This window comes from Suncus etruscus, chromosome 15, assembly GCF_024139225.1.
Source record: "Suncus etruscus isolate mSunEtr1 chromosome 15, mSunEtr1.pri.cur, whole genome shotgun sequence".
NCBI lineage: Eukaryota > Metazoa > Chordata > Mammalia > Eulipotyphla > Soricidae > Suncus > Suncus etruscus.
Window position 1 is genome coordinate 83,439,237 of NC_064862.1, and position 14,062 is coordinate 83,453,298.

The following is a 14,062-nucleotide window of genomic DNA, read 5'->3' on the forward strand; positions in this document are numbered from 1 at the left end:
GAAGGAGGTGAGTTGATGAGTACCTCAGTGGGTGGGTAGGGGAAAAATGAGCACACGGACAGGCATGATGGGGAAAGGGTGTGTGTCAGTGGACTTGGGAACTGGCAGGATTATTGGAGCTGGTTTTGGGGCCTCTCTAGGGTCCCAGTGCCTACCCAGGAGCCCCTGGAGGACCCTCAGGGCTGAGCACTGTTGTCCTCTGCAAACTGTGGTGCCTGGGACAGAGGTGGGGACCATAGAAATCAGCAGGCATGGAGAGGGGACTCAGGGCCACAAAAGAGACCTGGGGGGGGCGAGGTGGCGCTAGAGGTAAGGTGTCTGCCTTGCAAGCGCTAGCCAAGGAAGGACCATGGTTTGATCCCCCAGAGTCCCATATGGTCCCCCCAAGCCAGAGGCGATTTCTGAGCGCTTAGCCAGGAGTAACCCCTGAGCATCCAACGGGTGTGGCCCCAAAAACAAACAAAAAAAAGAGACCTGGGGCAAAGTGGATTCTTTTTTTTTTTTTTTTTTTTGGTTTTTGGTTTTTGGGTCTCACCTGGCAGTGCTCAGGGGTTACTCCTGGCTCCACGCTCAGAAGTCGCTCCTGGCAAGCACGGGGGACCATATGGGACGCCGGGATTCGAACCGATGACCTTCTGCATCAGAGGCAAACGCCTTACCTCCATGCTATCTCTCCGGCCCCGCAAAGTGGATTCTTGATGAGGAAGGATGTATAGAGGATCAGGCCCCCCCCAAGACTGCTCTACTGCCTCCTCCTTTCTAACACCCAGAGCTGGGTCCTGCCACCGGGCCCCATCCCTGAGGGTCCATCCCATGTGCCCTTTCTACCCTCCAAACCCATCAGCAGACAGCTCTCTGTGGGGTGCTGGGGTGCAGCACTGGCTGGCCAGAGCTGTCAGCGCGCCCTCACTGTGGGGAGGGGCACCTCTCCTCCAGTCAATGGGAGAGGGGGCTCAAGCTGCAGTTTATACTGAATCCACAAAAATCACCGAAGCTTGCAAAGTGCTCAATATGCCATCGATTGCTCTCTGCTGATCGGCGGCCCGCTGCGGTGGGCTGGGGGGAAGGGTGTCTGGACCCCCCTCCCTGCTCCCCAGTTGGGGCTTACACAGGGCAGAGGGCAGTGGGACCCAGTCCTCTAACCCAGGACTCGAGACAGCTTACAGCATGCTCCAGCCCCACCCAGACTGCAGGGCCTGGAGTTGTGACTGGAGGCCCCTCTCCACTAGACCCCTCAATGTCTCTCACCCCAGACCTTCAGACCCACTCCCAGATGCAGTGTGGGGTTCTGGGATTCCAAGTGGTTTGCGCAGCAGCCTGGGGAGATGCAAGTTGAACCAGGCTCCAGGTTGGCACAATAGTACAGCAGGGAGGGCATTTGCCTTGCATTTGCCTGAGTTGGGTTTGATTCCTGATGTCCCCATAGTAGTCCTTCAAGCTCACCAGGTGTCATCCTTGAGCACAGAATCAGAAGAAAGCCCTGAGTACTGTTTGGTGTGGTCACAAAACAAAGGAGGAGGAAGAGGAAGAAGATGAGGAAAAGGAGAAGTAGGAGAAGGAAAAGGAGGAGGAGGAGGAGGAGAAGGAGAAGAAGAAGAAGAAGAAGAAGAAGAAGAAGAAGAAGAAGAAGAAGAAGAAGAAGAAGAAGAAGAAGAAGAAGAAGAAGAAGAAGAAGAAGAAGGAAGAGGAAGAGGAGGAGGAAGAAGAAAACCTTGACCCTCCAGAGGCCAGAGCAATAGCACAGCAGGGGTACATTTGCCTTGCATACAGCTGACCCAGATTCAATCCCCATCACCCCATATGGTCCCCTGAGCACTGCCAGGAACAATTCCTGAGCATGGAGCCAGCAGTAAGCCCTGAGAAGCACTGGGTTTTGTTTTTGTTTGTTTTTGTTTTAGCACTGGGTTTTGGGGAAAAGGAGAAGGAGGAAGAAGAGGAGGAGAGAGAAAAAAAAGGAGGAGGAAAAAGGAGAAGACTCTGACCCTTGCTACACTGTAAGGGGGCATCTCAGAGTGGAAGACTCAGAGACATGAGCTGGACACACAGAGACAGAGAATGATGGGAGCAAGGTGGGAGGTGGAGAGGGGGTTTCCTGGGTTAGAAGAAGAGAAAATTCTGGAGATAAGGATTCTGTGAAAGGCCTTCCTACCTCTAAACTGTGTACTTGATAACAAGGATAACTTTTGTTTTATTTGGGGGGGCATACTCAGTGGTGCTCAGAGTTAACTCATGGCTCTGCACTCAGGGATCACTCCTGGTGGGCTGGGTGTGTGTGTGCAGAAAATCAAATTGGTGTTGGCCAAATGCAAGATAAACACCCTCTCCACTGTGCTATATAGCTCTGACCCTCAGTAATTCATTTTATGGTGGGGGACACTCATTGTCATGAGCATGCATGAGTTCTGTAACTTTTTTGGGGGGCAAATCCAGTGGCACTGAGGAGTTACTCCTGCCTCTGCTCTCAGAAATCACTCCTGGCAGGCTTAGGGAACCATATGGGATGCCAGGATCGAACTAGGGTCCATCCCAGGTTGGTTGCATGCAAGGCAAACACTCTACCACTGTGCTATTGCTCTGGCCTCTAAAAATAAATTCTTTTTTTTTTTTGTTTTTGTTTTTGGGTCACACCCGGCGGTGCTCAGGGGTTACTCCTGGCTGTCTGCTCAGAAATAGCTCCTGGCAGGCATGGGGGACCATATGGGACACCGGGATTCGAACCAACCACTTTTGGTCCTGGATCGGCTGCTTGCAAGGCAAACGCCGCTGTACTATCTCTCCGGGCCCTAAGAATAAATTCTTAAAGGATCCACCCTGATAACATGGGTGCTTCTTGAGTACAAGATATTTGGGGAGACAGTCTGAGCTCTCAGAGGCTCATGGGTATGGTCCATAGAATGGAAGTTGGTGCCTACTGCTGGGGGCTAGAAAAAAGGGGTGGAGGTGACCACAAACAAGAACCAGGTTTTATCTGAGAGCAATGGCAGTATTTTGCAGGTACTTGACTGGGCATCAGGTAAGGTAAGTACCTCTTCCATGTACCCTCCACTCTGGTGAATCTGGGACCTGACATTTGTCTTGCATACAGCAAACTCTGTTCCATCTCCAGCACTGAACATGGTGTCCTGAGCATTGAACCAGGAATATTCCCTGAACATGCACCACCAACTTTGGCTCAAACACCAGAACCAAATAAAAATGAATCACTAAATCAAGGGCCAGAGAAATAATGCAGTGGGTAGGGTGCTTCTTACACATGCATGACTCCCTGGCAATCCTATATGGTCCCTTGAGTTCACCAGAAATGATCAATGAGCACAGAGCCAAAAGTATTAGCTCTGGTACTGCTGGGTGTACCTCATAAACCAGAGGTCTCAAACTCAATTTACCTGGGGGCCGCAGGAGGCAAAGTCAGGGTGATCCTTGAGTGCAGAGTCAGTAGTAAGCATTGAACATTGGGGGGTGTGACCCAAACAACTAAAACAAAACAAAAAAAGATTCCTCTAGGACAGGGTCACAAAATGTATGGAGGGCCGCAAACGGCCCGCGGGCCATGAGTTTGAGACCCCTGCAAAGAAAAAAAGGTGAGGGGGCCTATATAGGAAAATGGGTGCTTGCAGTGGTTTGATTCCCAGCATCCAATATGGTTCCCTGTTCCCTTTGTGGCCTCATGGCACATAAACATCAGCTGGTGGTTTTATGGTGGAGAGAAATTGTGACCCCCTCAATGCTGCTAGCAACCCAGAGCCAACCACTCATTCCCAGTCCACTCACCCCTTCAAGCAGACTGGCCGGTGGCAGAATGAAAGGTCCTCTACAGTGAAAGTGGTAATACTATGGGGGTTTCAGTACAGTCAAGATGCAGACCCCAAAAGGGAGACAGAGAACCCTGCCTCAAGAACCTCAGGAACTTCCCTCCCCATCAATAGGATTTGAGAATCTGGGAGCCTTCCAGAGTAAGTGGTGTAGGAACTGGAGAGATAGGACAGCAGAGAAGGTGCTTGTCTTGGAGGCAGCTGATCTGGGTTTGATCCTCAGCATCCCATAGGCCACCCAGTCAGCCAGAAGTAATCCCTGAGCACAAAGTCAGGAGTCAGCCCTGAGCTCCGCTAGGTGTGATCTCCCCCAAACAAAACAGAAGTAAAAGGTGCATGATGATGATGAGAGAGGGGATCTGGAATGCAGAGGGTGTCCCCTGGTTCTATTCCCTCAACAAGATGAGGTAATTTTTCATCTTGCAGAAGTTCTGCAATGTCGAAGAACCAACGAGAGAGAAAAGTGAGGGCTTAACAATGAGTGAACCCCAACCAACAGTGGGGGGGGTCACTGCAGAGGCACAGCAATTTCAGAAGACCAGGAGGGCAGGTAAAAAGGAAGTCAAGAGGGGGAAAAATTGGGGATCCCCCTGGTCTCCCTGAATGGTCTTCTGAACTTTATCCTGACTTGATTTCTGTAGGCCTCAATGTTACCCCCCAAAAGCCAATCATCGAAAAGGGGGGGACCCAAATACTCCTCCATGGACAGTTTCTCCCCCTCTGTACCCCTCTAGCGGCGGTCCAGGGGGTCCAGGTGAGTGGATGCAGAAGGAAAGAAACTAGGGGGAGAGGGGGTGGTCCCCAAGAGCTCTCACTGGAGGCTAAGTGGGGAGAAGGGCAGATTCTGGGGCGGGGGTCCTGCAGGGGGTGCTAGGATGATTTTCTGGCAAGAAGGGGGGTGCTGTTCCCCCCCTACCGAACCCTTCCCTGAGCTTATTAAGCGCCTCGGGCCACGGCGATCGATGGCCACCGGGCGCCCGGCCGCCGCCTCCCTCCCGGCCCGGCCGCGCCTGCGCACGAGCGCCCGCTGGATTGATCGGGGCCAGAGCATCCCTGGCAGCGCTAGACCCGCCCCTCATCCCGCGCGCGTTGCCTAGCAACGGCCGCTCCGCGCGTTCCCATTGGCTGGCGGCTGGACCGCTCTCCGAGGCGCGTGGTCAGTCGGTCAGCGCGGCCACGACGTGGCCGGGGGCCTGGCTCCGGGCGCGGGTCGATGCCGCCTCCCATCTGACCTTTCCTGGCGCGGACAGGGGGCTGCCGGCGGACAGGGGGGGCCCAGTGGGGTGAGGGTAGGGGAGGTGGGAGGGAGGATTGAACCAGCCGGGCCAGTCTTGGGAAGAAAAAAAAAGTTTATTGACCCGTTTCTTATCTCGGGCATGCAAGGCTTCCTGCAGTGAGAGCGGGAGAAGTCTGGGGTGTGGGGGTGAGGGAAGAGAAGACAGGACACCCCTGCCACCACCCTCTCTCCATACGTCTTATCTGTCCATTCCCCAGATGGAAAATCAAGACACAGAAACACGAGAACGGGGGGCTGGTCCTGAACCCTTCAATATCGAGGCTGGAGGGTGGAAAAGTATCAGGAGGATGAGGCTACAGGGCTTTAGAATATTCTGACCCCCAAGATTCTTCCCCCCCACCGAGAGAATCAAGACTCAGTGCTCACTGGACCCTACAACTCCATAAGGGGAAAACCCCAATTCTTTTGGGGGGTTGATTTTGGGCCACACCCGGCGGTGCTCAGGGGTTATTCCTGGCTCTGTGCTCAGAAATCGCTCCTGGCAGGCTCGAGAAACCATATGGGATGCCGAGGATCAAACCCGGGTCTGTCCTGTGTCGGCAGCATTCAAGGCAAAGGTCCTACCGCTGTACTATCCTCAGGTCCATGAGGGGAAACCAATTCTTTAAAGTAAAATGTGAGATAAAGGTTAAAGAAATGATATAGCAGGTAAGGTACTTGTTTTGTACCTAGCTGACCTGGGTTTGGTCCCAGGTTTCCCATAAAGTCCTCAAGCGCAGGGCCAGAGAGATAGCATGGAGGTAAGGTGTTTGCCTTTCATGCAGAAGGTCATCGGTTCGAATCCCGGCGTCCCATATGGTCCCCCGTGCCTGCCAGGAGCAATTTCTGAGCCTGGAGTCAGGAATAACCCCTGAGCACTGCCGGGTGTGACCCAAAAACCACAAAAAAAAAGTCCTCAAGCCCATCAGCAGTGATTTCTGAACACAGCTCCAGGAGTAATAAGCCCTGAGCACTGGTTGGGTGAGCACCCCTAAAAAAAAGTGAGATTGAAATTGAGATGTAAAAAAAAAAATTAAAAGAAAAGAAATTGAGATCTTATTTACCTGAGATTTTTATTCCAAAGCGGTTTGCTCCAAGGAAAGTTCAACTCCAGACCAGCTGTAAAAAAAAAAAAAATACCATAGTTATTTAATTTTTTGGTTTTGTGGCATCATACCTGGCAGCGATCAGGGATTACGTTTGACTCTGCTCAGAAATTACTCCTGGGGGCCGGAGAGATAGCATGGAGGTAAAGCGTTTGCCTTTCATGCAGGAGATCATCGGTTCGAATCCCGGCGCCCCATATGGTCCCCCGTGCCTGCCAGGAGCAATTTCTGAGCCTGGAGCCAGGAATAACCCCTGAGCACTGCCAGGTGTGACCCAAAAACCAAAAAAAAAAAAAAAAAAAAAAAGAAATTACTCCTGGCAGACTCAAGGGACCATATGGGATGCCAGAGATCAAACCCAGGTCAGCCACGTGCAAGGCAAATGCCCTAACTGAGGTGCTATAGCTCCAGCCCAAAGACCTTGGCTATTTTGGAACAGATAAGATGGTGCTCACAAAACTCTAGTTTAATTAAAAAGAAAATAGGATGGCCGGTGATGTTACAACAGATTGGGTCCTTGATTGCAGCTGACCCAGTTCCAATCCTACATTCCATATGGTCTTCTGAGCACCACCAGGAGTGATCCCTGAGCATACCAAGAAATCAGCCCTGAGCATCACTGGGTATGACCCAAAAACAAAAACAAAAAAATCCCAGTGGTAGGGTTTGGGGGGGAAACTGAGAAATGTACAGCAGGTTAAGACCCTGATTCAAACCTCAGCAATGTATAGGGTCCCTCAAAACCCCCAGTATTGGTCCCTGAGTGCAGAGCCAAGGAGTAAGCCCTGAGCATTGCTGGCTGTTTGCCCCTCCCTCCAAAAAATAACGCAAAGGGCCTGATGACTGATGACTAATGACTCACAGGGATTCATGACTCAAACTAGTCATCCAGTTTGCTTGCAGGAGCTTCCGTTTTGATCACTGGCACCCCATGGTCCTCTAAACACTGTTATGAGTGAGCCTCAAACCCTACTACAGAAGTAGCTCCCAAGAACTACAAAGAGTGAATTAAAGAAAATCTCAAGGTGGTGGGGAGATGGTCCCAAGGACTGGCACTGCTAGGAGTGGCTCCCAACTCTAAAAAAATATTTTTAAAAGGCTTTGTGGTCACTGCTCCATCCATACCCCCCCCAAATTGGTGGGGTTACATGGGAAACACCATTCAAATCTGAGAGTTTTAATTTTTTATCTCAAATATTTTATTTCTAGAGTTCAGAAAAATAAGCCATTAGGGAAGGCACTTGCCTTGGACCCAGGTTGGATCCCTATCACTGCATAGGGTCCCCCAAAGCACAATCAGGAGTAAGCCCTGATTATTACCAGGTATAGCCCTCCCCAAATATTTTAAATTTCTTTTTTTTTTTTTTGTGGTTTTTGGGTCACACCCGGCAGTGCTCAGGATTTTTTTCTGGCTCCGTGCTCAGAAATTGCTCTTGGCAGGCACGGGGGACCATATGGGACGCCGGGATTCGAACCGATGACCTTCTGCATGAAAGGTAAAACACCTTACCTCCATGCTATCTCTCCGGCCCCAATATTTTAAATTTCTAATAAGATTTTTAGGGGTCAAAGAGATAGTACAATGGGTACAGCATTCACCTTGCATATGACCTACCTGAATTTGATCTCTAGCATAGGGTCCACTGAACCCTGCCAGGAGTGATACCTGAAAAAAAAGCAAGATTTTAAAATATTTGTTTCTTTGGGGGCCATACCTGATGATGCTAAGGGTTTGCTCTCAAGGATCACTCCTGTCAGGGCTGGGGGGTGGCTATAAGATACTGGGGTTTGAACCCAGGTCAGTTGCTGACAAGGTTAGTGCCTTCCCAGCTGTGCTGCCACTCAACCCCCAGATTTTACAATATTTTTATTTCCACTTTTTTTCCTTATGTTAAATGCATGAAGGAACCATAATCTCAAAATTGTTCCTATTCAAGTTATCAGAATCCTATGCTCCAATCCAACCACACTTCCTTCCACCCAGGGTTTCCTCCCATGCTGAGTCTGTGGAGATGATGGTCACAGCTGTTGTTGGGGTCTCCCAGGGCCCCCCTCCAGGGCCAGCAAAGACTCAGGGCAGAGCAACCCTTCAGGTGCTCCAAGTTCAGCAGCATCCACACCTTAAAATATTTTAAATTTATTTTGTTTTGCTTTGGGGGCTACATTTGATGGTGCTCAGGGCTGACTCCTACCTCTGAGCTGAGGGATCACTCCTGGGGAGCTCTGGGGTCCCTATGGGGTGCAGGGCTGGTCCTGTGCAAGGCCAGTGCTCTCTCTACTGCACTGTGGCTCAGACCTCTTGTAGCACAATGTCAGCGTTGGAGGGTGGCTGCCCCCCCCCCAGCTTCTTGTTCTCACAGCAGAGGCGACTGTGGGGGTGCAGGCAGGTAAGGGGTTGATAGCAGATGCCGGATTCAATTTTCATTTCAAACTGGTTAGTAAGTAGGGGGGCGGTGACCAAGGAAGAGAAAGGCTGCGCCTGGATCAAGGGAATATTAGGAAGCAGCTTCGTGTGTGTTTGAGTGAGATTGTGAAGGCCAATGCCCATGTGTAGTTGTGTGACTGAGTGAATTGTGTGACTGTGCATTGCGTGAGAGCCTACATGTGTGCATATGTGTACATGTTTGTGTGCATGTGTCTGCCTGCATGGGCCATGGGGGAAGAAACAGAGTCTGGAGGCAGGGCTTGCATGGTGGATTTTGTGGGTCCAAATAGAGCTGCTAACTTGTGCTCAAGGGCAGGGCTATGGCTATGTGGGGGTTCAGACTCTTCTGCCCAGTACCCAGAGCCCCATGTGGAAGCTGGAGCTGGGATCAATGGGTGGAGAAACACAAGGTGCCCCCCTTTCATGCCCTGTTCCGGGCACTGTCTGTGCTGCGGGTGGCTGCGTGCCCTCAGCTCTTCACCTGGCTGCATTATTAACCCAGTGCAGCTGCTGGAATGATCGATGGCTTCGCTCTTCGCTCTTCAGCTGCTGCTGCTTCCCTAGGACCCTGACAAGCCCCCCCTCCAGCTCCATCCACCCAGGAGTAATAGTCAATTCAAGCCCCTCCGGGACCAAAAAATCACCCATATATTTATATAATAGTTTTATTTTATTTAGGGGCTTCACCCGATGTTGCTCAGGGATCATTCCAGGGGGTACAGGGGACCTTATGATTTCAGGGGATTGAACCCATGTTGGCCGCATGCCAGAAAAAGGTACCTCCCCATTGTACTATTTCTCCAGCCCAAGCCCTCATCTTTTGACAAAGGGTTTACTTCAACATTCTGGAACACAACACCTGACATTTATCAATATCACAAAGGTGGGGCCAAAGTGATGGGACAGTGAGGGAAGGCACTTATATTTTGCAGGCAGCTGATTCAGGTTCCATCTCCAGCATCCCATGTGGTCCCCTGAGCCCTGCCAGGAGTGATCCCTGAGCACAGAACCAGGAGTCATTGCTGACTATCACTAGGTGAGGTCCCAAAACCAAAAAAATTAAAAATACTAAAAGATTATGGTGTGTGCATATTTGATTCAACACATCCCCTGGCAAACATTCCAATTGTGCATGTGTGTGTCTGTATGTGTGTGTGAGATCCATGATCATTGTAACTAGCACAGCAACCAAGTGTAGGGAAGGGGAAAAAATAAAAAATCAATGACAGAGATGCTGGTGAGAGACGTGGGGGGCTCTGCCAGCTGCTCCCAGGCTCTGTTGGTCTCCTTCGTCCACACCCAGCCCTGACCACCACTGTCCCTTGTAACCTGGATCAGAATAAACTTTATGGGAATCCGAAACCATAGCACAGCGTGAGGGGGGGTCACTTGTCTTGCATGCGGCCAACCTGGGTTCAATCTCAGGCATCCCCTAGGGATCCCTAAGCACTGCCAGGAGGGATCCCTTGAGCACAAAGGCAGTAATCTGAGCACTGCTGGGTGATCCCAAGACAAAACAAACCCAGAGAGTCCTCTAGCCATGTCCCCCCACTTGTATGTGACACACACACCCCTGAAATGGCATGACCATACCACACCCTCCCCACCTCCCCCTCCCCCTTATCCTGATCCTCTGCTCCACTGACCCCCAAATCTTCACCTGGGCTGTCTCCTGCCTGTAATGCTGTTTCCTCTTCTCCTGTAATTTCCACAGCTCCAGGGTGAACCCTAGACCACCTCTATCATCTGGGATCAAACCCCCTTTTTTAATTGAATCATCGTGAAATACAAACTTGTTAAATTATTGATGGTGAGTTTCATACAATATCCAAATATCAGGGCTGGAGAGATAGTACAGTGATAGGGTGTTTGCCTTGCATGTTGCCAACCCGGGATGAACCCGAGTTCGATCCCCAGCATCCTCTATTGTCCCTGGAGCCTGCCAGGATCAATTTCTGAGTGCAAAGCTCAGGAGTAACCCCTGAGTACCACCAGGTGTGTCCATAAAACAAAAACAAAGAATATCCCAATATCTTCAATTTCCCCTCCTTACCTCCCCCAGCCTGTCACTAGAGCAGTCTGTCTTTTTTTCTCTTCCTTTTAGACATCGTTGTTTGCAATACTGTTCCTGCATATTGCTTTTCCTCCTTTCAGCACCCAGTTCTGGTCCAGAGCGACCAATCCCCACCATCCTTACCACAATGGCTTTCTCTGCCCTCACTGCATCCCACCCCTGTCTGTCCCTGTCCCGCCTTAAAGCTCCCAGTCTCCAGACTCACAGCCCCCCTGCCTGCACCCACCCCTGACGGCATCTGTGCCGGCAACAAGGTGCAAAAATGGGGTGTCCGCAGCGCTTGCAGCCAGAGCTCTGTAAATGGGCTTTGCTGTTTGAAGGGTTATTAGCTGACCCCCGCCTGGCCCCCCCAAGCCTGGAGAGGCTTCTTGAAGTGTCCAGCGCCACCTTCTTTTCTCTGCCGGCGGGTACCCCCCCACTGTGAGTGGGGCTCAAACAGCCCATTAAGCGATTTTTTTCCCTCCACTTACAGCCGGCAGGATAGACGGGGCCGCCGGCCTTGAAGGTAGCGCCGCCGCCTGATAAAATATTCCCGCTTGTCAGCGCCTCCCTGCCCCCACCCTCCCCACTCAGCAACGGATCCCCGCCCCAAAAAGGGGGCCCCTCGGCTCGCTCCGCCTCCGGCAGAATCTGCCCCTCACCCCCACCCAACCTTTCCAGTTCGTCTCTCTGACATCTCTTTCCTGGGTGAGTAAAGGGGTCACCTCCCCCAGGAAGCCCTCCCTAACCTCCAGAAACCAGGCTCTGTTTTCTGGACAAGTGGTTTTGTACTATTTAGGGGGCAGGGACCTGGGTGGGGAGACTGGGGGGGGTGACTGAGGGTGAATTCCTTGTGGGGACTTACTGCTAATGGCCAGACTAACACCTGTTTTGTTTTGGTTGGAATAGTGGGGACAGCCCGTGGTGCTATGGGCTGACTCCTGGCTTTGTGCTCAGGAATCACTCCTGGAGGGGCTCAGGGACCACTCCTGGAGGAGTTCGGGGATCACTCCTGGAGGTGCTCAGGAAATCCTATGGGATATCTGGGATCTAACCAAGGCAAGCGCCCTCCCCACTGTCCCATTATCCTGGCATTTCCTCCTTTTCTGCATTCAGCACCAAGGACAAATCCCTGCTTCTCTCTGGAGCTCACTCCACCCTTTTCACTCAGAGTATCCAGGCTTGGATCCCCTAAGAAATGTCCTTCTGGGAGTTAGAGCAATAGCACAGTGGGTAGGGCATTTGGCTTGCATGAAGCCAAGCCAGGTTCAATCCTCAGCATCCCATATGATCCCTGGCATCCCATATGATCCCCTGAGACTACCAAGAGTCATTTCTGAGCACAGAGCCAGGTGTGGCCACCCCATAAAAGAATTGTCTTTCTGGGTCTCCCCAGTTGCCTCTTCAGGCTTCTGCCCTCCTGAACTCTCGGTGTTTTATTAAAAGAACCAGCCTAGGGACCGAAGAGATAGCACAGCATTAGGGCATTTGCCTTGCAAGCAGCCCACCCAGGACCAACGGTGGTTCAAATCTCAGCATCCCATATGGTCCCCCATGCCTGCCAGGAGCGATTTCTGAGCAGATAGCCAGGAGTAACCCCTAAGCACCGCCTGGTGTAGGCCAAACCCCCCCCAAAAAAAGGACCAGCATGGGGTTGAAGAAATAAAGGGGAGTGGGGGGATAATTATGCTAGATTCCCCTGTCTCTACAGGAAACAAAGAAGATACCCAAGGTCTGGGGAGTCTCTGGTAGTAGGTGGGGGCTCTTAGGGTGCTGAAGTGGTGGGCAAGGAGAGAGCAGCTGGGATTTTGTCTGTCAGAGGAGAGGAAACCACACCTGCTCACTGGAACTGGCTTAGCTAGCTCCCTGCAAGGTAAGCACCTTTCCTTCCCACTATACCCCCCCCTCCAGCTTCCCTCCTGGGAAAGGAGGGGAAGTTGTATAGAGGAGGAATCATTGGGGCTGGGCTTTGCAGGTAGAATAGAAGTTCCCTGGAGAGTGCTGAGGGCCAGGGAATTGAAGCAGCCATCGGCAGTGAGGAGAACCAAGGGCATTTGAGGAGGACTGAGAGGGGTTCACTAGGCAAGGTGGAAGCAGACTGAGAAGGACCCATTGGGGACCTAGGCTGGGGTTTGGGGGGCCAGGCTCTCAGCTGGAGCCCCCACATCCCAGGGGCTGTTGAGCAGGAGCAGGTTGGCCCAAGCGAAGCGTCTCCCCTCCTTCTGCCTCTCTCAGACATCAATCCCAGCCTCTTCTCTTTCCAGGTTATTAATTTTTCAGAAAAGAAAATGCTTTTTGCATTTTTTTCCAGGCAAAATATTGATAATGGGCTTAATGTGCCTTTTCTGCTTTTGTGTGTGGAGAGGGCTTTTCTGCCCGCCTGCACCCGCCCCCCAACTCCCTCAGCACACACCCCCTCCCACACCTCGCTGGCAGCCCGAAGCCTCCAGGCTCAGTGTCTGCAGAGACATGAAGAGCAGGGTGGGGGTGTTGGATGCAGGCAGCTTTACATGCCCCCCTAGGCCTGGAGCCCCCCACAAAGCAGACACTCAGTCACGCTGTGGTCAACAAAACTGCAGCAGCCCTGGGGGAACCTGGGGGCACTGGCCAAAAATCCCAAGGAAGCTATTGGTGGGTCCCTTCCTTTCTCTCGGGTGATATAGAAGCGGGAGGTAGCAAAGTCACTCATCCATTCATTCATTCATTTACTCACCCACTTACCCATTTGTTCACTTATTTATTCATTCACTCATTCATTCATCCACTCCTTCATTCACCCACCCAGTCATTCACTCAACCACTCACTCATGTCCCAGTTATTTGCTCATCCATTTGTTCACTCACTTACCCACTGATTCCTTCACTCACAATCTCATTCACTCACCCACATACTCATTCACTCATTCATTATTCTATTTATTCATTCACCTATCCCTCCTTCCCTTTGACCTTCCTACATCCCTCCTTCCATTCATCCTTTCTTGTTTGTTTTTGGGCCACCCCTCTGCACTCAGGGGTCACTTCTGATACGCTTGGAGGGGACATTGAGTTGCTAGAGATAGCCAGGTTGGCTGTGTGAAAGAAAAACCCCTTACCTGCTGTAATATCTCTCCAGACCAGTTCCATACATCTATATTTCTATGCATTCACCCATCCATCATACAGTCAGCTATACCCACACCCACCCACTAACCCACCTACCCACCTACTCGTCTACCCATTAACCCTCCATCCACTCACCCATCGTTCCAATAATTAACTCATTATCTATCCATCCATGAATTCACCATCCATCCACCCAACTATCCACTAGCCCACTCACCTCCATCCGCTTTTAATTCATCTAACATACACATCCATCCATTCATCAATTCACCCATCCACCCACCC